Here is a 23,257-nt window from a genome sequence, read left to right on the forward strand (position 1 = left end):
AACTAAGCTTAATCGCCAAGTAAGGACAATTCAGTTTTTAAAACATTAGATGTGTTTTTATGTTCAAAGCCAACTTCCTACAAACTTTTTCCGCTTGAAACAAGCACGATTCGCCTAAGAATGTGTGATTCAGACTGGGAAAAGCATGTTTTGTCTATATAGAAAAGTATGCTTTTTACCTTCTAGGACCACTCAATAATAAGCTTAATCGCCAAGTAAGAACAATTCACTTTGTAAAACACTATCTGTGTGTTTATCTTCAAAGTCAACTTCCTGCAAACTTTTCCCGCTTGGAACGAACATGATTAGCCAAAGAATGAGGGATACTGACTGGGAAAACCAGGTAATGTCTATATTGAAAAGTCTGCTTTTTACCTTCTAGAGCCACTTAAAACTAAGCATATTCACCAAATAACATGATTCAATTTGCAAATCAATAGGTCTCTGTTTATCTTCAAACACAAATTCCTACAAGCTTTTCCCACTTGGATGGAACAGAGTTCGCCGAACAATGTTTGATTCAGACTGCGAAAAGCATGATTTGTCTATATAGAAAAGTATGCTTTTTAACCCTCTAGAACCACTTAAAATTAAGCTTATTGGCCACGTAACAGCAATTCTCTTTGTAAACTAGCTGTGCGTTTATCTTCAAAGTCAACTTCCTACAAGCTTTACCCAATTGGAAGGAACAGAATTCTCCAAAGAATGAGAGACTTATACTGGGAAAAGTTTTTTTTTTTTTTTGTCTATATAGAAAAGTATGCTTTTTACCATCTAGAACTTCTTAAAACTAAGCTTAATCCCCAAGTAAGAACAATTCACTTTGTAAAACACTAGCTGTGTGTATATCTTCAACGTCAACTTCCTCCAAACTTTTCCCGATTGGAACGAACACGATTCCTCTAACACGTTTTGTGTATGTATAAAAGTCTGCTTTTTCTCCTCTTGAACCACTGAAAACTAAGCTTATTTTTCAAGTAACAACACTTGACTTTGCAAAACACTAGCTGTGCGTTTATCTTGAAAGTCAACTTCCTACAAGCTTTACCCCTTTGGAAAGAACAGAATTCACAAAAGAATGAGAGATTCAGACTGGGAACGCCATGTTTTTCTATATTAATAAGTCTGCTTTTTACCCTCTAGAACCACTTAAAACTAATCTTATTCACCAAATAACAGCCATTCACTTTGCAAATCCCTAGCTGTGTGTTTATCTTCAATGTCATTTTCCTGCAAGCTTTTCTCGTATGGAACGAACAGAATTCGCCAAAGAATGAGAGATTGAGACAGGGAAAAGCTTTTTCAGTCTATATAGAAAAGTATGCTTTTTACCTTCTAGGACCACTTAAAACTGAGCTTATTGGCCAAGTAACAGCAATTCACTTTGCAAAACACTAGCTGTGTGTTTATCTTCAAAGTCAACTTCCTCCATACTTTTCCCGATTGGAAAGAACACGATTCCTCTACGAATGTGTGATTCAGACTGGGAAAAACACGTTTTGTGTATATGTAAAAGTCTGCTTTATCTCCTCTTGAACCATTGAAAACTAAGCTTATTTTCCAAGTTACAGCACTTCACTTTGCAAAACACTAGCTGTGCGTTTATCTTGAAAGTCAACTTCCTACTAGTTTTACCCCCTTGGAAAGAACAGAGTTCGCCAAAGAATGAGAGATTCAGACTGGCAAACCCATGTTTGACTATATTGAAAAGTCTGCTTTTTAGCCTGTAGAACCACTTAAAAATAAGCTTATTCGCCGAATAACAGAAATTCTCTTTGCAAAACACAAGCTGTGTGTTTAACTTGAAAGTCAACTTCCTACAAGCTTTTCCCGCTAGGAACGAACAGAATTCGCCAAAGAATGTTTGATTCAGACTGGGAAAACCTTGTTTTGTCTATCTTGAAAAGTCTGCTTTTTACTCTCTAGAACCACTTAAAACTAATCTTATTCACCAAGTAACACCTTTCCCTTTGCAAATCACTAGCTGTGTGTTTATCTTCAAAGTCATGTTCCTACAAGCTTTTCCCGCTTCGAAGGAACAGAATTCGCCTGAGAATGTGTGAGTCAGACAGGGAAACGCACTTTTTTTCTATATAGAAAAGTCTGCTTTTTATCTTCTAGGACCATTTAAAACAAAGCTTATAGGCCAAGTAACAGCAATTCAATTTGCAAATCACTAATTGTGTGTTTATCTTCAAAGTTAACTTCCTACTAGCTTTTCCTGCTTGGTTGGAACAGAATTCACCAAAGAATGAGAGATTGAGACTGGGAAAACCTTCTTTAGTCTATATAGAATAGAATGCTTTTTACCATCTAGAACTACTTAAAACTAAGCTTAATCGCCAAGTAAGAACAATTCGCTTTGCAAAACACTCACTGGGTGTTTATCTTCAAAGTCAACTTCCTACAAGCTTTTCCTGCTGGAAGGAACAGAATTCTCCAGGGAATGTTCGATTCAGACTGGGAAACCCATGTTTTGTCAATATTGAAAAGTGTCCTTTTTACCCTCTAGAACCACTTAAAACTAAGCTTATTCGCCAAGTAACAGCCATTCACTTTGCAAATCAGTAGCTTTGTGTTCAGCTTCAAAGTCAAGTTCCTACAAGCTTTTCCCGCTTGGAAGGAACAGAATTCGCCAAAGAATAAGATATTGAGACTGGGAAAAGCTTTTTTACTCTATATAAAAAAGTACGCTTTTTATCATCTAGAATTACGTAAAACTAAGCTTAATCGCCAAGTAAGGACAATTCAGTTTTTAAAACATTAGATGTGTTTTTATGTTCAAAGCCAACTTCCTACAAACTTTTTCCGCTTGAAACAAGCACGATTCGCCTAAGAATGTGTGATTCAGACTGGGAAAAGCATGTTTTGTCTATATAGAAAAGTATGCTTTTTACCTTCTAGGACCACTCAATAATAAGCTTAATCGCCAAGTAAGAACAATTCACTTTGTAAAACACTATCTGTGTGTTTATCTTCAAAGTCAACTTCCTGCAAACTTTTCCCGCTTGGAACGAACATGATTAGCCAAAGAATGAGAGATTCTGACTGGGAAAACCAGGTAATGTCTATATTGAAAAGTCTGCTTTTTACCCTCTAGAGCCACTTAAAACTAAGCATATTCACCAAATAACATGATTCAATTTGCAAATCAATAGGTCTCTGATTATCTTCAAAGTCAAATTCCTACAAGCTTTTCCCACTTGGATGGAACAGAGTTCGCCGAAGAATGTTTGATTCAGACTGCGAAAGGCATGATTTGTCTATATAGAAAAGTATGCTTTTTACCCTCTAGAATCACTTAAAATTAAGCTTTTTGGCCACGTAACAGCAATTCACTTTGCAAAACACTAGCTGTGCGTTTATCTACAAAGTCAACTTCCTACAAGCTTTACCCGATTGGAAGGAACAGAATTCGCCAAAGAATGAAAGATTAAGAATGGGAAACCCATGTTTTGGCTATATTGAAATCCTGCTTCTTACCCTCTAGAACCACTTAAAACTAAGCTTATTCACCTAGTAACAGCAATTCCCTTTGCAAAACACTAGCTGTGTGTTTATCTTCAATGTCAAGTTCCTACAAGCTTTACCCGCTTGGAACGAACAGAATTCGCCAAAGAGTGAGAGATTGAGACTGGGAAAAGCTTTTTTAGACTATATAGATAAGTCTGCTTTTTACCATCTAGAACTACTTAAAACTAAGCTTAGCCTCCAAGTAAGAACAATTCACTTTTTAAAACACTAGCTGTGTGTTTATATTCAAAGTCAACTTCCTACAAACATTTTTTGCTTGGACCAAACACGATTCGCCTAAGAATGTCTGATTCAGTCTTGGAAATGCATGTTTTGTCTATATAGAAAAGTATGCTTTTTGCCTTCTAGGACCACTGAATACTAAGCTTAATCGTCACATAAGAACGATTCACTTTGTAAAACACTAGCTGCGTGTTTTTCTTCAAAGTCACCTTCCTACAAACCTTTCCCGCTTGGAACGGACACGATTCGCCAAAGAATGTGTGGTTCAGACTGGGAAAGGCATGTTTTGGCTTACATTAAAGTCTGCTTTTTCGCCTCTAGAACCACTGACAACTAAGCTTATTGGCCAAGTAACAGTAATTCACTTTGCAAAAACACTAGCTGTGTGTTTATATTCAAAGTCAACTTCCTATATGTTTTTCCCGCTTTGAATGAACAGTTTTCGCCAAAGAATGAGAGATTCAGACTGGAAAAACCAAGTTATGTCTATATTGAAAAGTCTGCTTTTTACCCTCTAGAGCCACTTGAAACTAAGCATATTGGCCAAATAACACCATTCAATATGCAAATCACTAGCTCTGTTTTTATCTTCAAAGTCAAATTCCTACAAGCTTTTACCACTTGGATGGAACACAATTCGCCTAAGAATGTGCGAATCAGACTGCGAAAGGCATGTTTAGTCTATATAGAAAAGTATGCTTTTTACCATCTAGAACCACTTAAAATTAAGCTTATTGGCCAAGTAACAGCAATTCGCTTTGTAAACTAGCTGTGCGTTTATCTTCAAAGTCAACTTCCTACAAGCTTTACCCAATTGGAAGGAACAGAATTCTCCAAAGAATGAGAGACTTATACTGGGAAAAGTTTTTTTTTTTTTTGTCTATATAGAAAAGTATGCTTTTTACCACCTAGAACTTCTTAAAACTAAGCTTAATCCCCAAGTAAGAACAGTTCACTTTGTAAAACACTAGCTGTGTGTATATCTTCAAAGTCAACTTCCTCCAAACTTTTCCCGATTGGAACGAACACGATTCCTCTAACACGTTTTGTGTATGTATAAAAGTCTGCTTTTTCTCCTCTTGAACCACTGAAAACTAAGCTTATTTTTCAAGTAACAACACTTGACTTTGCAAAACACTAGCTGTGCGTTTATCTTGAAAGTCAACTTCCTACAAGCTTTACCCCTTTGGAAAGAACAGAATTCACAAAAGAATGAGAGATTCAGACTGGGAAAGCCATGTTTTTCTATATTAATAAGTCTGCTTTTTACCCTCTAGAACCACTTAAAACTAATCTTATTCACCAAATAACAGCCATTCACTTTGCAAATCCCTAGCTGTGTGTTTATCTTCAATGTCATTTTCCTGCAAGCTTTTCTCGTATGGAACGAACAGAATTCGCCAAAGAATGAGAGATTGAGACAGGGAAAAGCTTTTTCAGTCTATATAGAAAAGTATGCTTTTTACCTTCTAGGACCACTTAAAACTGAGCTTATTGGCCAAGTAACAGCAATTCACTTTGCAAAACACTAGCTGTGTGTTTATCTTCAAAGTCAACTTCCTCCAAACTTTTCCCGATTGGAAAGAACACGATTCCTCTACGAATGTGTGATTCAGACTGGGAAAAACACGTTTTGTGTATATGTAAAAGTCTGCTTTATCTCCTCTTGAACCATTGAAAACTAAGCTTATTTTCCAAGTTACAGCACTTCACTTTGCAAAACACTAGCTGTGCGTTTATCTTGAAAGTCAACTTCCTACTAGTTTTACCCCCTTGGAAAGAACAGAGTTCGCCAAAGAATGAGAGATTCAGACTGGCAAACCCATGTTTGACTATATTGAAAAGTCTGCTTTTTAGCCTGTAGAACCACTTAAAAATAAGCTTATTCGCCGAATAACAGAAATTCTCTTTGCAAAACACAAGCTGTGTGTTTAACTTGAAAGTCAACTTCCTACAAGCTTTTCCTGCTAGGAACGAACAGAATTCGCCAAAGAATGTTTGATTCAGACTGGGAAAACCTTGTTTTGTCTATCTTGAAAAGTCTGCTTTTTACTCTCTAGAACCACTTAAAACTAATCTTATTCACCAAGTAACACCTTTCCCTTTGCAAATCACTAGCTGTGTGTTTATCTTCAAAGTCATGTTCCTACAAGCTTTTCCCGCTTCGAAGGAACAGAATTCGCCTGAGAATGTGTGAGTCAGACAGGGAAACGCACTTTTTTTCTATATAGAAAAGTCTGCTTTTTATCTTCTGACCATTTAAAACAAAGCTTATAGGCCAAGTAACAGCAATTCAATTTGCAAATCACTAATTGTGTGTTTATCTTCAAAGTTAACTTCCTACTAGCTTTTCCTGCTTGGTTGGAACAGAATTCACCAAAGAATGAGAGATTGAGACTGGGAAAACCTTCTTTACTCTATATAGAATAGAATGCTTTTTACCATCTAGAACTACTTAAAACTAAGCTTAATCGCCAAGTAAGAACAATTCGCTTTGCAAAACACTCACTGGGTGTTTATCTTCAAAGTCAACTTCCTACAAGCTTTTCCTGCTGGAAGGAACAGAATTCTCCAGGGAATGTTCGATTCAGACTGGGAAACCCATGTTTTGTCAATATTGAAAAGTGTCCTTTTTACCCTCTAGAACCACTTAAAACTAAGCTTATTCGCCAAGTAACAGCCATTCACTTTGCAAATCAGTAGCTTTGTGTTCAGCTTCAAAGTCAAGTTCCTACAAGCTTTTCCCGCTTGGAAGGAACAGAATTCGCCAAAGAATAAGATATTGAGACTGGGAAAAGCTTTTTTACTCTATATAAAAAAGTACGCTTTTTATCATCTAGAATTACGTAAAACTAAGCTTAATCGCCAAGTAAGGACAATTCAGTTTTTAAAACATTAGATGTGTTTTTATGTTCAAAGCCAACTTCCTACAAACTTTTTCCGCTTGAAACAAGCACGATTCGCCTAAGAATGTGTGATTCAGACTGGGAAAAGCATGTTTTGTCTATATAGAAAAGTATGCTTTTTACCTTCTAGGACCACTCAATAATAAGCTTAATCGCCAAGTAAGAACAATTCACTTTGTAAAACACTATCTGTGTGTTTATCTTCAAAGTCAACTTCCTGCAAACTTTTCCCGCTTGGAACGAACATGATTAGCCAAAGAATGAGAGATTCTGACTGGGAAAACCAGGTAATGTCTATATTGAAAAGTCTGCTTTTTACCCTCTAGAGCCACTTAAAACTAAGCATATTCACCAAATAACATGATTCAATTTGCAAATCAATAGGTCTCTGATTATCTTCAAAGTCAAATTCCTACAAGCTTTTCCCACTTGGATGGAACAGAGTTCGCTGAAGAATGTTTGATTCAGACTGCGAAAGGCATGATTTGTCTATATAGAAAAGTATGCTTTTTACCCTCTAGAATCACTTAAAATTAAGCTTATTGGCCACGTAACAGCAATTCACTTTGCAAAACACTAGCTGTGCGTTTATCTACAAAGTCAACTTCCTACAAGCTTTACCCGATTGGAAGGAACAGAATTCGCCAAAGAATGAAAGATTAAGAATGGGAAACCCATGTTTTGGCTATATTGAAATCCTGCTTCTTACCCTCTAGAACCACTTAAAACTAAGCTTATTCACCTAGTAACAGCAATTCCCTTTGCAAAACACTAGCTGTTTGTTTATATTCAAAGTCAACTTCCTATATGTTTTTCCCGCTTGAATGAACAGTTTTCGCCAAAGAATGAGAGATTCAGACTGGGAAAACCAGGTTATATCTATATTGAAAAGTCTGCTTTTTACCCTCTAGAGCCACTTGAAACTAAGCATATTGGCCAAATAACACCATTCAATATGCAAATCACTAGCTCTGTTTTTATCTTCAAAGTCAAATTCCTATAAGCTTTTACCACTTGGATGGAACACAATTCGCCTAAGAATGTGCGAATCAGACTGCGAAAGGCATGTTTAGTCTATATAGAAAAGTATGCTTTTTACCATCTAGAACCACTTAAAATTAAGCTTATTGGCCAAGTAACAGCAATTCGCTTTGTAAACTAGCTGTGCGTTTATCTTCAAAGTCAACTTCCTACAAGCTTTACCCAATTGGAAGGAACAGAATTCTCCAAAGAATGAGAGACTTATACTGGGAAAAGTTTTTTTTTTTTTTTTTTGTCTATATAGAAAAGTATGCTTTTTACCATCTAGAACTTCTTAAAACTAAGCTTAATCCCCAAGTAAGAACAATTCACTTTGTAAAACACTAGCTGTGTGTATATCTTCAACGTCAACTTCCTCCAAACTTTTCCCGATTGGAACGAACACGATTCCTCTAACACGTTTTGTGTATGTATAAAAGTCTGCTTTTTCTCCTCTTGAACCACTGAAAACTGAGCTTATTTTTCAAGTAACAACACTTGACTTTGCAAAACACTAGCTATGCGTTTATCTTGAAAGTCAACTTCCTACAAGCTTTACCCCTTTGGAAAGAACAGAATTCACAAAAGAATGAGAGATTCAGACTGGGAAAGCCATGTTTTTCTATATTACTAAGTCTGCTTTTTACCCTCTAGAACCACTTAAAACTAATCTTATTCACCAAATAACAGCCATTCACTTTGCAAATCCCTAGCTGTGTGTTTATCTTCAATGTCATTTTCCTGCAAGCTTTTCTCGTATGGAACGAACAGAATTCGCCAAAGAATGAGAGATTGAGACAGGGAAAAGCTTTTTCAGTCTATATAGAAAAGTATGCTTTTTACCTTCTAGGACCACTTAAAACTGAGCTTATTGGCCAAGTAACAGCAATTCACTTTGCAAAACACTAGCTGTGTGTTTATCTTCAAAGTCAACTTCCTCCAAACTTTTCCCGATTGGAAAGAACACGATTCCTCTACGAATGTGTGATTCAGACTGGGAAAAACACGTTTTGTGTATATGTAAAAGTCTGCTTTATCTCCTCTTGAACCATTGAAAACTAAGCTTATTTTCCAAGTTACAGCACTTCACTTTGCAAAACACTAGCTGTGCGTTTATCTTGAAAGTCAACTTCCTACTAGTTTTACCCCCTTGGAAAGAACAGAGTTCGCCAAAGAATGAGAGATTCAGACTGGCAAACCCATGTTTGACTATATTGAAAAGTCTGCTTTTTAGCCTGTAGAACCACTTAAAAATAAGCTTATTCGCCGAATAACAGAAATTCTCTTTGCAAAACACAAGCTGTGTGTTTAACTTGAAAGTCAACTTCCTACAAGCTTTTCCCGCTAGGAACGAACAGAATTCGCCAAAGAATGTTTGATTCAGACTGGGAAAACCTTGTTTTGTCTATCTTGAAAAGTCTGCTTTTTACTCTCTAGAACCACTTAAAACTAATCTTATTCACCAAGTAACACCTTTCCCTTTGCAAATCACTAGCTGTGTGTTTATCTTCAAAGTCATGTTCCTACAAGCTTTTCCCGCTTCGAAGGAACAGAATTCGCCTGAGAATGTGTGAGTCAGACAGGGAAACGCACTTTTTTTCTATATAGAAAAGTCTGCTTTTTATCTTCTAGGACCATTTAAAACAAAGCTTATAGGCCAAGTAACAGCAATTCAATTTGCAAATCACTAATTGTGTGTTTATCTTCAAAGTTAACTTCCTACTAGCTTTTCCTGCTTGGTTGGAACAGAATTCACCAAAGAATGAGAGATTGAGACTGGGAAAACCTTTTTTAGTCTATATAGAATAGAATGCTTTTTACCATCTAGAACTACTTAAAACTAAGCTTAATCGCCAAGTAAGAACAATTCGCTTTGCAAAACACTCACTGGGTGTTTATCTTCAAAGTCAACTTCCTACAAGCTTTTCCTGCTGGAAGGAACAGAATTCTCCAAGGAATGTTCGATTCAGACTGGGAAACCCATGTTTTGTCAATATTGAAAAGTGTCCTTTTTACCCTCTAGAACCACTTAAAACTAAGCTTATTCGCCAAGTAACAGCCATTCACTTTGCAAATCAGTAGCTTTGTGTTCAGCTTCAAAGTCAAGTTCCTACAAGCTTTTCCCGCTTGGAAGGAACAGAATTCGCCAAAGAATAAGATATTGAGACTGGGAAAAGCTTTTTTACTCTATATAAAAAAGTACGCTTTTTATCATCTAGAATTACGTAAAACTAAGCTTAATCGCCAAGTAAGGACAATTCAGTTTTTAAAACATTAGATGTGTTTTTATGTTCAAAGCCAACTTCCTACAAACTTTTTCCGCTTGAAACAAGCACGATTCGCCTAAGAATGTGTGATTCAGACTGGGAAAAGCATGTTTTGTCTATATAGAAAAGTATGCTTTTTACCTTCTAGGACCACTCAATAATAAGCTTAATCGCCAAGTAAGAACAATTCACTTTGTAAAACACTATCTGTGTGTTTATCTTCAAAGTCAACTTCCTGCAAACTTTTCCCGCTTGGAACGAACATGATTAGCCAAAGAATGAGGGATACTGACTGGGAAAACCAGGTAATGTCTATATTGAAAAGTCTGCTTTTTACCCTCTAGAGCCACTTAAAACTAAGCATATTCACCAAATAACATGATTCAATTTGCAAATCAATAGGTCTCTGTTTATCTTCAAAGTCAAATTCCTACAAGCTTTTCCCACTTGGATGGAACAGAGTTCGCCGAAGAATGTTTGATTCAGACTGCGAAAGGCATGATTTGTCTATATAGAAAAGTATGCTTTTTAACCCTCTAGAACCACTTAAAATTAAGCTTATTGGCCACGTAACAGCAATTCTCTTTGTAAACTAGCTGTGCGTTTATCTACAAAGTCAACTTCCTACAAGCTTTACCCAATTGGAAGGAACAGAATTCGCCAAAGAATGAAAGATTAAGAATGGGAAACCCATGTTTTGGCTATATTGAAATCCTGCTTCTTACCCTCTAGAACCACTTAAAACTAAGCTTATTCGCCTAGTAACAGCAATTCCCTTTGCAAAACACTAGCTGTGTGTTTATCTTCAATGTCAAGTTCCTACAAGCTTTACCCGCTTGGAACGAACAGAAATCGCCAAAGAGTGAGAGATTGAGACTGGGAAAAGCTTTTTTAGACTATATAGATAAGTCTGCTTTTTACCATCTAGAACTACTTAAAACTAAGCTTAGCCTCCAAGTAAGAACAATTCACTTTGTAAAACACTAGCTGTGGGTTTATATTCAAAGTCAACTTCCTACAAACATTTTCCGCTTGGACCAAACACGATTCGCCTAAGAATGTGTGATTCAGTCTTGGAAATGCATGTTTTGTCTATATAGAAAAGTATGCTTTTTGCCTTCTAGGACCACTGAATACTAAGCTTAATCGTCACGTAAGAACGATTCACTTTGTAAAACACTAGCTGCGTGTTTTTCTTCAAAGTCACCTTCCTACAAACCTTCCCCTCTTGGAACGGACACGATTCGCCAAAGAATGTGTGGTTCAGACTGGGAAAGGCATGTTTTGGCTTACATTAAAGTCTGCTTTTTCGCCTCTAGAACCACTGACAACTAAGCTTATTGGCCAAGTAACAGTAATTCACTTTGCAAAACACTAGCTGTGTGTTTATATTCATAGTCAACTTCCTATTTGTTTTTCCCGCTTTGAATGAACAGTTTTCGCCAAAGAATGAGAGATTCAGCCTGGGAAAACCAGGTTATGTCTATATTGAAAAGTCTGCTTTTACCCTCTAGAGCCACTTGAAACTAAGCATATTGGCAAAATAACACCATTCAATATGCAAATCACTAGCTCTGTGTTTATCTTCAAAGTCAAATTCCTACAAGCTTTTACCACTTGGATGGAACACAATTCGCCTAAGAATGTGCGATTCAGACTGCGAAAGGCATGTTTTATCTATATAGAAAAGTATGCTTTTTACCCTCTAGAATCACTTAAAATTAAGCTTATTGGCCAAGTAACAGCAATTCACTTTGCAAAACACTAGCTGTGCATTTATCTTCAAAGTCAACTTCCTACAAGCTTTACCCAATTGGAAGGAACAGAATTCGCCAAAGAATGAAAGATTAAGAATGGGAAACCCATGTTTTGGCTATATTGAAATCCTGCTTCTTACCCTCTAGAACCACTTAAAACTAAGCTTATTCGCCTAGTAACAGCAATTCCCTTTGCAAAACACTAGCTGTGTGTTTATCTTCAATGTCAAGTTCCTACAAGCTTTACCCGCTTGGAACGAACAGAATTCGCCAAAGAGTGAGAGATTGAGACTGGGAAAAGCTTTTTTAGACTATATAGATAAGTCTGCTTTTTACCATCTAGAACTACTTAAAACTAAGCTTAGTCTCCAAGTAAGAACAATTCACTTTGTAAAACACTAGCTGTGGGTTTATATTCAAAGTCAACTTCCTACAAACATTTTCCGCTTGGACCAAACACGATTCGCCTAAGAATGTGTGATTCAGTCTTGGAAATGCATGTTTTGTCTATATAGAAAAGTATGCTTTTTGCCTTCTAGGACCACTGAATACTAAGCTTAATCGTCACATAAGAACGATTCACTTTGTAAAACACTAGCTGCGTGTTTTTCTTCAAAGTCACCTTCCTACAAACCTTTCCCGCTTGGACGGACACGATTCGCCAAAGAATGTGTGGTTCAGACTGGGAAAGGCATGTTTTGGCTTACATTAAAGTCTGCTTTTTCGCCTCTAGAACCACTGACAACTAAGCTTATTGGCCAAGTAACAGTAATTCACTTTGCAAAACACTAGCTGTGTGTTTATATTCAAAGTCAACTTCCTATATGTTTTTCCTGCTTTGAATGAACAGTTTTCGCCAAAGAATGAGAGATTCAGACTGGGAAAACCAGGTTATGTCTATATTGAAAAGTCTGCTTTTTACCCTCTAGAGCCACTTGAAACTAAGCATATTGGCCAAATAACACCATTCAATATGCAAATCACTAGCTCTGTTTTTATCTTCAAAGTCAAATTCCTACAAGCTTTTACCACTTGGATGGAACACAATTCGCCTAAGAATGTGCGAATCAGACTGCGAAAGGCATGTTTTATCTATATAGAAAAGTATGCTTTTTACCATCTAGAACCACTTAAAATTAAGCTTATTGGCCAAGTAACAGCAATTCGCTTTGTAAACTAGCTGTGCGTTTATCTTCAAAGTCAACTTCCTACAAGCTTTACCCAATTGGAAGGAACAGAATTCTCCAAAGAATGAGAGACTTATACTGGGAAAAGTTTTTTTTTTTTTTTTGTCTATATAGAAAAGTATGCTTTTTACCATCTAGAACTTCTTAAAACTAAGCTTAATCCCCAAGTAAGAACAATTCACTTTGTAAAACACTAGCTGTGTGTATATCTTCAAAGTCAACTTCCTCCAAACTTTTCCCGATTGGAACGAACACGATTCCTCTAACACGTTTTGTGTATGTATAAAAGTCTGCTTTTTCTCCTCTTGAACCACTGAAAACTAAGCTTATTTTTCAAGTAACAACACTTGACTTTGCAAAACACTAGCTGTGCGTTTTCTTGAAAGTCAACTTCCTACAAGCTTTACCCCTTTGGAAAGAACAGAATTCACAAAAGAATGAGAGATTCAGACTGGGAAAGCCATGTTTTTCTATATTAATAAGTCTGCTTTTTACCCTCTAGAACCACTTAAAACTAATCTTATTCACCAAATAACAGCCATTCACTTTGCAAATCCCTAGCTGTGTGTTTATCTTCAATGTCATTTTCCTGCATGCTTTTCTCGTATGGAACGAACAGAATTCGCCAAAGAATGAGAGATTGAGACAGGGAAAAGCTTTTTCAGTCTATATAGAAAAGTATGCTTTTTACCTTCTTGGACCATTTAAAACTGAGCTTATTGGCCAAGTAACAGCAATTCACTTTGCAAAACACTAGCTGTTTGTTTATCTTCAAAGTCAACTTCCTCCAAACTTTTCCCGATTGGAAAGAACACGATTCCTCTACGAATGTGTGATTCAGACTGGGAAAAACACGTTTTGTGTATATGTAAAAGTCTGCTTTATCTCCTCTTGAACCATTGAAAACTAAGCTTATTTTCCAAGTTACAGCACTTCACTTTGCAAAACACTAGCTGTGCGTTTATCTTGAAAGTCAACTTCCTACTAGTTTTACCCCCTTGGAAAGAACAGAGTTCGCCAAAGAATGAGAGATTCAGACTGGCAAACCCATGTTTGACTATATTGAAAAGTCTGCTTTTTAGCCTGTAGAACCACTTAAAAATAAGCTTATTCGCCGAATAACAGAAATTCTCTTTGCAAAACACAAGCTGTGTGTTTAACTTGAAAGTCAACTTCCTACAAGCTTTTCCCGCTAGGAACGAACAGAATTCGCCAAAGAATGTTTGATTCAGACTGGGAAAACCTTGTTTTGTCTATCTTGAAAAGTCTGCTTTTTACTCTCTAGAACCACTTAAAACTAATCTTATTCACCAAGTAACACCTTTCCCTTTGCAAATCACTAGCTGTGTGTTTATCTTCAAAGTCATGTTCCTACAAGCTTTTCCCGCTTCGAAGGAACAGAATTCGCCTGAGAATGTGTGAGTCAGACAGGGAAACGCACTTTTTTTCTATATAGAAAAGTCTGCTTTTTATCTTCTAGGACCATTTAAAACAAAGCTTATAGGCCAAGTAACAGCAATTCAATTTGCAAATCACTAATTGTGTGTTTATCTTCAAAGTTAACTTCCTACTAGCTTTTCCTGCTTGGTTGGAACAGAATTCACCAAAGAATGAGAGATTGAGACTGGGAAAACCTTCTTTAGTCTATATAGAATAGAATGCTTTTTACCATCTAGAACTACTTAAAACTAAGCTTAATCGCCAAGTAAGAACAATTCGCTTTGCAAAACACTCACTGGGTGTTTATCTTCAAAGTCAACTTCCTACAAGCTTTTCCTGCTGGAAGGAACAGAACTCTCCAGGGAATGTTCGATTCAGACTGGGAAACCCATGTTTTGTCAATATTGAAAAGTGTCCTTTTTACCCTCTAGAACCACTTAAAACTAAGCTTATTCGCCAAGTAACAGCCATTCACTTTGCAAATCAGTAGCTTTGTGTTCAGCTTCAAAGTCAAGTTCCTACAAGCTTTTCCCGCTTGGAAGGAACAGAATTCGCCAAAGAATAAGATATTGAGACTGGGAAAAGCTTTTTTACTCTATATAAAAAAGTACGCTTTTTATCATCTAGAATTACGTAAAACTAAGCTTAATCGCCAAGTAAGAACAATTCAGTTTTTAAAACATTAGATGTGTTTTTATGTTCAAAGCCAACTTCCTACAAACTTTTTCCGCTTGAAACAAGCACGATTCGCCTAAGAATGTGTGATTCAGACTGGGAAAAGCATGTTTTGTCTATATAGAAAAGTATGCTTTTTACCTTCTAGGACCACTCAATAATAAGCTTAATCGCCAAGTAAGAACAATTCACTTTGTAAAACACTATCTGTGTGTTTATCTTCAAAGTCAACTTCCTGCAAACTTTTCCCGCTTGGAACGAACATGATTAGCCAAAGAATGAGGGATACTGACTGGGAAAACCAGGTAATGTCTATATTGAAAAGTCTGCTTTTTACCCTCTAGAGCCACTTAAAACTAAGCATATTCACCAAATAACATGATTCAATTTGCAAATCAATAGGTCTCTGTTTATCTTCAAAGTCAAATTCCTACAAGCTTTTCCCACTTGGATGGAACAGAGTTCGCCGAACAATGTTTGATTCAGACTGCGAAAGGCATGATTTGTCTATATAGAAAAGTATGCTTTTTACCCTCTAGAATCACTTAAAATTAAGCTTATTGGCCACGTAACAGCAATTCACTTTGCAAAACACTAGCTGTGCGTTTATCTACAAAGTCAACTTCCTACAAGCTTTACCCGATTGGAAGGAACAGAATTCGCCAAAGAATGAAAGATTAAGAATGGGAAACCCATGTTTTGGCTATATTGAAATCCTGCTTCTTACCCTCTAGAACCACTTAAAACTAAGCTTATTCACCTAGTAACAGCAATTCCCTTTGCAAAACACTAGCTGTGTGTTTATCTTCAATGTCAAGTTCCTACAAGCTTTACCCGCTTGGAACGAACAGAATTCGCCAAAGAGTGAGAGATTGAGACTGGGAAAAGCTTTTTTAGACTATATAGAGAAGTCTGCTTTTTACCATCTAGAACTACTTAAAACTAAGCTTAGCCTCCAAGTAAGAACAATTCACTTTGTAAAACACTAGCTGTGGGTTTATATTCAAAGTCAACTTCCTACAAACATTTTTTGCTTGGACCAAACACGATTCGCCTAAGAATGTGTGATTCAGTCTTGGAAATGCATGTTTTGTCTATATAGAAAAGTATGCTTTTTGCCTTCTAGGACCACTGAATACTAAGCTTAATCGTCACATAAGAACGATTCACTTTGTAAAACACTAGCTGCGTGTTTTTCTTCAAAGTCACCTTCCTACAAACCTTTCCCGCTTGGAACGGACACGATTCGCCAAAGAATGTGTGGTTCACATGGGAAAGGCATGTTTTGGCTTACATTAAAGTCTGCTTTTTCGCCTCTAGAACCACTGACAACTAAGCTTATTGGCCAAGTAACAGTAATTCACTTTGCAAAACACTAGCTGTGTGTTTATATTCAAAGTCAACTTCCTATATGTTTTTCCCGCTTTGAATGAACAGTTTTCGCCAAAGAATGAGAGATTCAGACTGGGAAAACCAGGTTATGTCTATATTGAAAAGTCTGCTTTTTACCCTCTAGAGCCACTTGAAACTAAGCATATTGGCCAAATAACACCATTCAATATGCAAATCACTAGCTCTGTTTTTATCTTCAAAGTCAAATTCCTACAAGCTTTTACCACTTGGATGGAACACAATTCGCCTAAGAATGTGCGAATCAGACTGCGAAAGGCATGTTTTATCTATATAGAAAAGTATGCTTTTTACCATCTAGAACCACTTAAAATTAAGCTTATTGGCCAAGTAACAGCAATTCGCTTTGTAAACTAGCTGTGCGTTTATCTTCAAAGTCAACTTCCTACAAGCTTTACCCAATTGGAAGGAACAGAATTCTCCAAAGAATGAGAGACTTATACTGGGAAAAGTTTTTTTTTTTTGGCTATATAGAAAAGTATGCTTTTTACCATCTAGAACTTCTTAAAACTAAGCTTAATCCCCAAGTAAGAACAATTCACTTTGTAAAACACTAGCTGTGTGTATATCTTCAAAGTCAACTTCCTCCAAACTTTTCCCGATTGGAACGAACACGATTCCTCTAACACGTTTTGTGTATGTATAAAAGTCTGCTTTTTCTCCTCTTGAACCACTGAAAACTAAGCTTATTTTTCAAGTAACAACACTTGACTTTGCAAAACACTAGCTGTGCGTTTATCTTGAAAGTCAACTTCCTACAAGCTTTACCCCTTTGGAAAGAACAGAATTCACAAAAGAATGAGAGATTCAGACTGGGAAAGCCATGTTTTTCTATATTAATAAGTCTGCTTTTTACCCTCTAGAACCACTTAAAACTAATCTTATTCACCAAATAACAGCCATTCACTTTGCAAATCCCTAGCTGTGTGTTTATCTTCAATGTCATTTTCCTGCAAGCTTTTCTCGTATGGAACGAACAGAATTCGCCAAAGAATGAGAGATTGAGACAGGGAAAAGCTTTTTCAGTCTATATAGAAAAGTATGCTTTTTACCTTCTTGGACCACTTAAAACTGAGCTTATTGGCCAAGTAACAGCAATTCACTTTGCAAAACTCTAGCTGTGTGTTTATCTTCAAAGTCAACTTCCTCCAAACTTTTCCCGATTGGAAAGAACACGATTCCTCTACGAATGTGTGATTCAGACTGGGAAAAACACGTTTTGTGTATATGTAAAAGTCTGCTTTATCTCCTCTTGAACCATTGAAAACTAAGCTTATTTTCCAAGTTACAGCACTTCACTTTGCAAAACACTAGCTGTGCGTTTATCTTGAAAGTCAACTTCCTACTAGTTTTACCCCCTTGGAAAGAACAGAGTTCGCCAAAGAATGAGAGATTCAGACTGGCAAACCCATGTTTGACTATATTGAAAAGTCTGCTTTTTAGCCTGTAGAACCACTTAAAAATAAGCTTATTCGCCGAATAACAGAAATTCTCTTTGCAAAACACAAGCTGTGTGTTTAACTTGAAAGTCAACTTCCTACAAGCTTTTCCCGCTAGGAACGAACAGAATTCGCCAAAGAATGTTTGATTCAGACTGGGAAAACCTTGTTTTGTCTATCTTGAAAAGTCTGCTTTTTACTCTCTAGAACCACTTAAAACTAATCTTATTCACCAAGTAACACCTTTCCCTTTGCAAATCACTAGCTGTGTGTTTATCTTCAAAGTCATGTTCCTACAAGCTTTTCCGGCTTCGAAGGAACAGAATTCGCCTGAGAATGTGTGAGTCAGACAGGGAAACGCACTTTTTTTCTATATAGAAAAGTCTGCTTTTTATCTTCTAGGACCATTTAAAACAAAGCTTATAGGCCAAGTAACAGCAATTCAATTTGCAAATCACTAATTGTGTGTTTATCTTCAAAGTTAACTTCCTACTAGCTTTTCCTGCTTGGTTGGAACAGAATTCACCAAAGAATGAGAGATTGAGACTGGGAAAACCTTCTTTAGTCTATATAGAATAGAATGCTTTTTACCATCTAGAACTACTTAAAACTAAGCTTAATCGCCAAGTAAGAACAATTCGCTTTGCAAAACACTCACTGGGTGTTTATCTTCAAAGTCAACTTCCTACAAGCTTTTCCTGCTGGAAGGAACAGAACTCTCCAGGGAATGTTCGATTCAGACTGGGAAACCCATGTTTTGTCAATATTGAAAAGTGTCCTTTTTACCCTCTAGAACCACTTAAAACTAAGCTTATTCGCCAAGTAACAGCCATTCACTTTGCAAATCAGTAGCTTTGTGTTCAGCTTCAAAGTCAAGTTCCTACAAGCTTTTCCCGCTTGGAAGGAACAGAATTCGCCAAAGAATAAGATATTGAGACTGGGAAAAGCTTTTTTACTCTATATAAAAAAGTACGCTTTTTATCATCTAGAATTACGTAAAACTAAGCTTAATCGCCAAGTAAGGACAATTCAGTTTTTAAAACATTAGATGTGTTTTTATGTTCAAAGCCAACTTCCTACAAACTTTTTCCGCTTGAAACAAGCACGATTCGCCTAAGAATGTGTGATTCAGACTGGGAAAAGCATGTTTTGTCTATATAGAAAAGTATGCTTTTTACCTTCTAGGACCACTCAATAATAAGCTTAATCGCCAAGTAAGAACAATTCACTTTGTAAAACACTATCTGTGTGTTTATCTTCAAAGTCAACTTCCTGCAAACTTTTCCCGCTTGGAACGAACATGATTAGCCAAAGAATGAGAGATTCTGACTGGGAAAACCAGGTAATGTCTATATTGAAAAGTCTGCTTTTTACCCTCTAGAGCCACTTAAAACTAAGCATATTCACCAAATAACATGATTCAATTTGCAAATCAATAGGTCTCTGTTTATCTTCAAAGTCAAATTCCTACAAGCTTTTCCCACTTGGATGGAACAGAGTTCGCCGAACAATGTTTGATTCAGACTGCGAAAGGCATGATTTGTCTATATAGAAAAGTATGCTTTTTACCCTCTAGAATCACTTAAAATTAAGCTTATTGGCCACGTAACAGCAATTCACTTTGCAAAACACTAGCTGTGCGTTTATCTACAAAGTCAATTTCCTACAAGCTTTACCCGATTGGAAGGAACAGAATTCGCCAAAGAATGAAAGATTAAGAATGGGAAACCCATGTTTTGGCTATATTGAAATCCTGCTTCTTACCCTCTAGAACCACTTAAAACTAAGCTTATTCACCTAGTAACAGCAATTCCCTTTGCAAAACACTAGCTGTGTGTTTATCTTCAATGTCAAGTTCCTACAAGCTTTACCCGCTTGGAACGAACAGAATTCGCCAAAGAGTGAGAGATTGAGACTGGGAAAAGCTTTTTTAGACTATATAGATAAGTCTGCTTTTTACCATCTAGAACTACTTAAAACTAAGCTTAGTCTCCAAGTAAGAACAATTCACTTTGTAAAACACTAGCTGTGGGTTTATATTCAAAGTCAACTTCCTACAAACATTTTCCGCTTGGACCAAACACGATTCGCCTAAGAATGTGTGATTCAGTCTTGGAAATGCATGTTTTGTCTATATAGAAAAGTATGCTTTTTGCCTTCTAGGACCACTGAATACTAAGCTTAATCGTCACATAAGAACGATTCACTTTGTAAAACACTAGCTGCGTGTTTTTCTTCAAAGTCACCTTCCTACAAACCTTTCCCGCTTGGAACGGACACGATTCGCCAAAGAATGTGTGGTTCAGACTGGGAAAGGCATGTTTTGGCTTACATTAAAGTCTGCTTTTTCGCCTCTAGAACCACTGACAACTAAGCTTATTGGCCAAGTAACAGTAATTCACTTTGCAAAACACTAGCTGTGTGTTTATATTCAAAGTCAACTTCCTATATGTTTTTCCCGCTTTGAATGAACAGTTTTCGCCAAAGAATGAGAGATTCAGACTGGGAAAACCAGGTTATGTCTATATTGAAAAGTCTGCTTTTTACCCTCTAGAGCCACTTGAAACTAAGCATATTGGCCAAATAACACCATTCAATATGCAAATCACTAGCTCTGTTTTTATCTTCAAAGTCAAATTCCTACAAGCTTTTACCACTTGGATGGAACACAATTCGCCTAAGAATGTGCGAATCAGACTGCGAAAGGCATGTTTTATCTATATAGAAAAGTATGCTTTTTACCATCTAGAACCACTTAAAATTAAGCTTATTGGCCAAGTAACAGCAATTCGCTTTGTAAACTAGCTGTGCGTTTATCTTCAAAGTCAACTTCCTACAAGCTTTACCCAATTGGAAGGAACAGAATTCTCCAAAGAATGAGAGACTTATACTGGGAAAAGTTTTTTTTTTTTTTTTTGTCTATATAGAAAAGTATGCTTTTTACCATCTAGAACTTCTTAAAACTAAGCTTAATCCCCAAGTAAGAACAATTCACTTTGTAAAACACTAGCTGTGTGTATATCTTCAAAGTCAACTTCCTCCAAACTTTTCCCGATTGGAACGAACACGATTCCTCTAACACGTTTTGTGTATGTATAAAAGTCTGCTTTTTCTCCTCTTGAACCACTGAAAACTAAGCTTATTTTTCAAGTAACAACACTTGACTTTGCAAAACACTAGCTGTGCGTTTTCTTGAAAGTCAACTTCCTACAAGCTTTACCCCTTTGGAAAGAACAGAATTCACAAAAGAATGAGAGATTCAGACTGGGAAAGCCATGTTTTTCTATATTAATAAGTCTGCTTTTTACCCTCTAGAACCACTTAAAACTAATCTTATTCACCAAATAACAGCCATTCACTTTGCAAATCCCTAGCTGTGTGTTTATCTTCAATGTCATTTTCCTGCATGCTTTTCTCGTATGGAACGAACAGAATTCGCCAAAGAATGAGAGATTGAGACAGGGAAAAGCTTTTTCAGTCTATATAGAAAAGTATGCTTTTTACCTTCTTGGACCATTTAAAACTGAGCTTATTGGCCAAGTAACAGCAATTCACTTTGCAAAACACTAGCTGTTTGTTTATCTTCAAAGTCAACTTCCTCCAAACTTTTCCCGATTGGAAAGAACACGATTCCTCTACGAATGTGTGATTCAGACTGGGAAAAACACGTTTTGTGTATATGTAAAAGTCTGCTTTATCTCCTCTTGAACCATTGAAAACTAAGCTTATTTTCCAAGTTACAGCACTTCACTTTGCAAAACACTAGCTGTGCGTTTATCTTGAAAGTCAACTTCCTACTAGTTTTACCCCCTTGGAAAGAACAGAGTTCGCCAAAGAATGAGAGATTCAGACTGGCAAACCCATGTTTGACTATATTGAAAAGTCTGCTTTTTAGCCTGTAGAACCACTTAAAAATAAGCTTATTCGCCGAATAACAGAAATTCTCTTTGCAAAACACAAGCTGTGTGTTTAACTTGAAAGTCAACTTCCTACAAGCTTTTCCCGCTAGGAACGAACAGAATTCGCCAAAGAATGTTTGATTCAGACTGGGAAAACCTTGTTTTGTCTATCTTGAAAAGTCTGCTTTTTACTCTCTAGAACCACTTAAAACTAATCTTATTCACCAAGTAACACCTTTCCCTTTGCAAATCACTAGCTGTGTGTTTATCTTCAAAGTCATGTTCCTACAAGCTTTTCCGGCTTCGAAGGAACAGAATTCGCCTGAGAATGTGTGAGTCAGACAGGGAAACGCACTTTTTTTCTATATAGAAAAGTCTGCTTTTTATCTTCTAGGACCATTTAAAACAAAGCTTATAGGCCAAGTAACAGCAATTCAATTTGCAAATCACTAATTGTGTGTTTATCTTCAAAGTTAACTTCCTACTAGCTTTTCCTGCTTGGTTGGAACAGAATTCACCAAAGAATGAGAGATTGAGACTGGGAAAACCTTCTTTAGTCTATATAGAATAGAATGCTTTTTACCATCTAGAACTACTTAAAACTAAGCTTAATCGCCAAGTAAGAACAATTCGCTTTGCAAAACACTCACTGGGTGTTTATCTTCAAAGTCAACTTCCTACAAGCTTTTCCTGCTGGAAGGAACAGAACTCTCCAGGGAATGTTCGATTCAGACTGGGAAACCCATGTTTTGTCAATATTGAAAAGTGTCCTTTTTACCCTCTAGAACCACTTAAAACTAAGCTTATTCGCCAAGTAACAGCCATTCACTTTGCAAATCAGTAGCTTTGTGTTCAGCTTCAAAGTCAAGTTCCTACAAGCTTTTCCCGCTTGGAAGGAACAGAATTCGCCAAAGAATAAGATATTGAGACTGGGAAAAGCTTTTTTACTCTATATAAAAAAGTACGCTTTTTATCATCTAGAATTACGTAAAACTAAGCTTAATCGCCAAGTAAGGACAATTCAGTTTTTAAAACATTAGATGTGTTTTTATGTTCAAAGCCAACTTCCTACAAACTTTTTCCGCTTGAAACAAGCACGATTCGCCTAAGAATGTGTGATTCAGACTGGGAAAAGCATGTTTTGTCTATATAGAAAAGTATGCTTTTTACCTTCTAGGACCACTCAATAATAAGCTTAATCGCCAAGTAAGAACAATTCACTTTGTAAAACACTATCTGTGTGTTTATCTTCAAAGTCAACTTCCTGCAAACTTTTCCCGCTTGGAACGAACATGATTAGCCAAAGAATGAGGGATACTGACTGGGAAAACCAGGTAATGTCTATATTGAAAAGTCTGCTTTTTACCCTCTAGAGCCACTTAAAACTAAGCATATTCACCAAATAACATGATTCAATTTGCAAATCAATAGGTCTCTGTTTATCTTCAAAGTCAAATTCCTACAAGCTTTTCCCACTTGGATGGAACAGAGTTCGCCGAAG

This window comes from Rattus norvegicus, chromosome Y (assembly GCF_036323735.1).
Source record: "Rattus norvegicus strain BN/NHsdMcwi chromosome Y, GRCr8, whole genome shotgun sequence".
In the NCBI taxonomy this organism is placed as follows: Eukaryota; Metazoa; Chordata; class Mammalia; order Rodentia; family Muridae; genus Rattus; species Rattus norvegicus.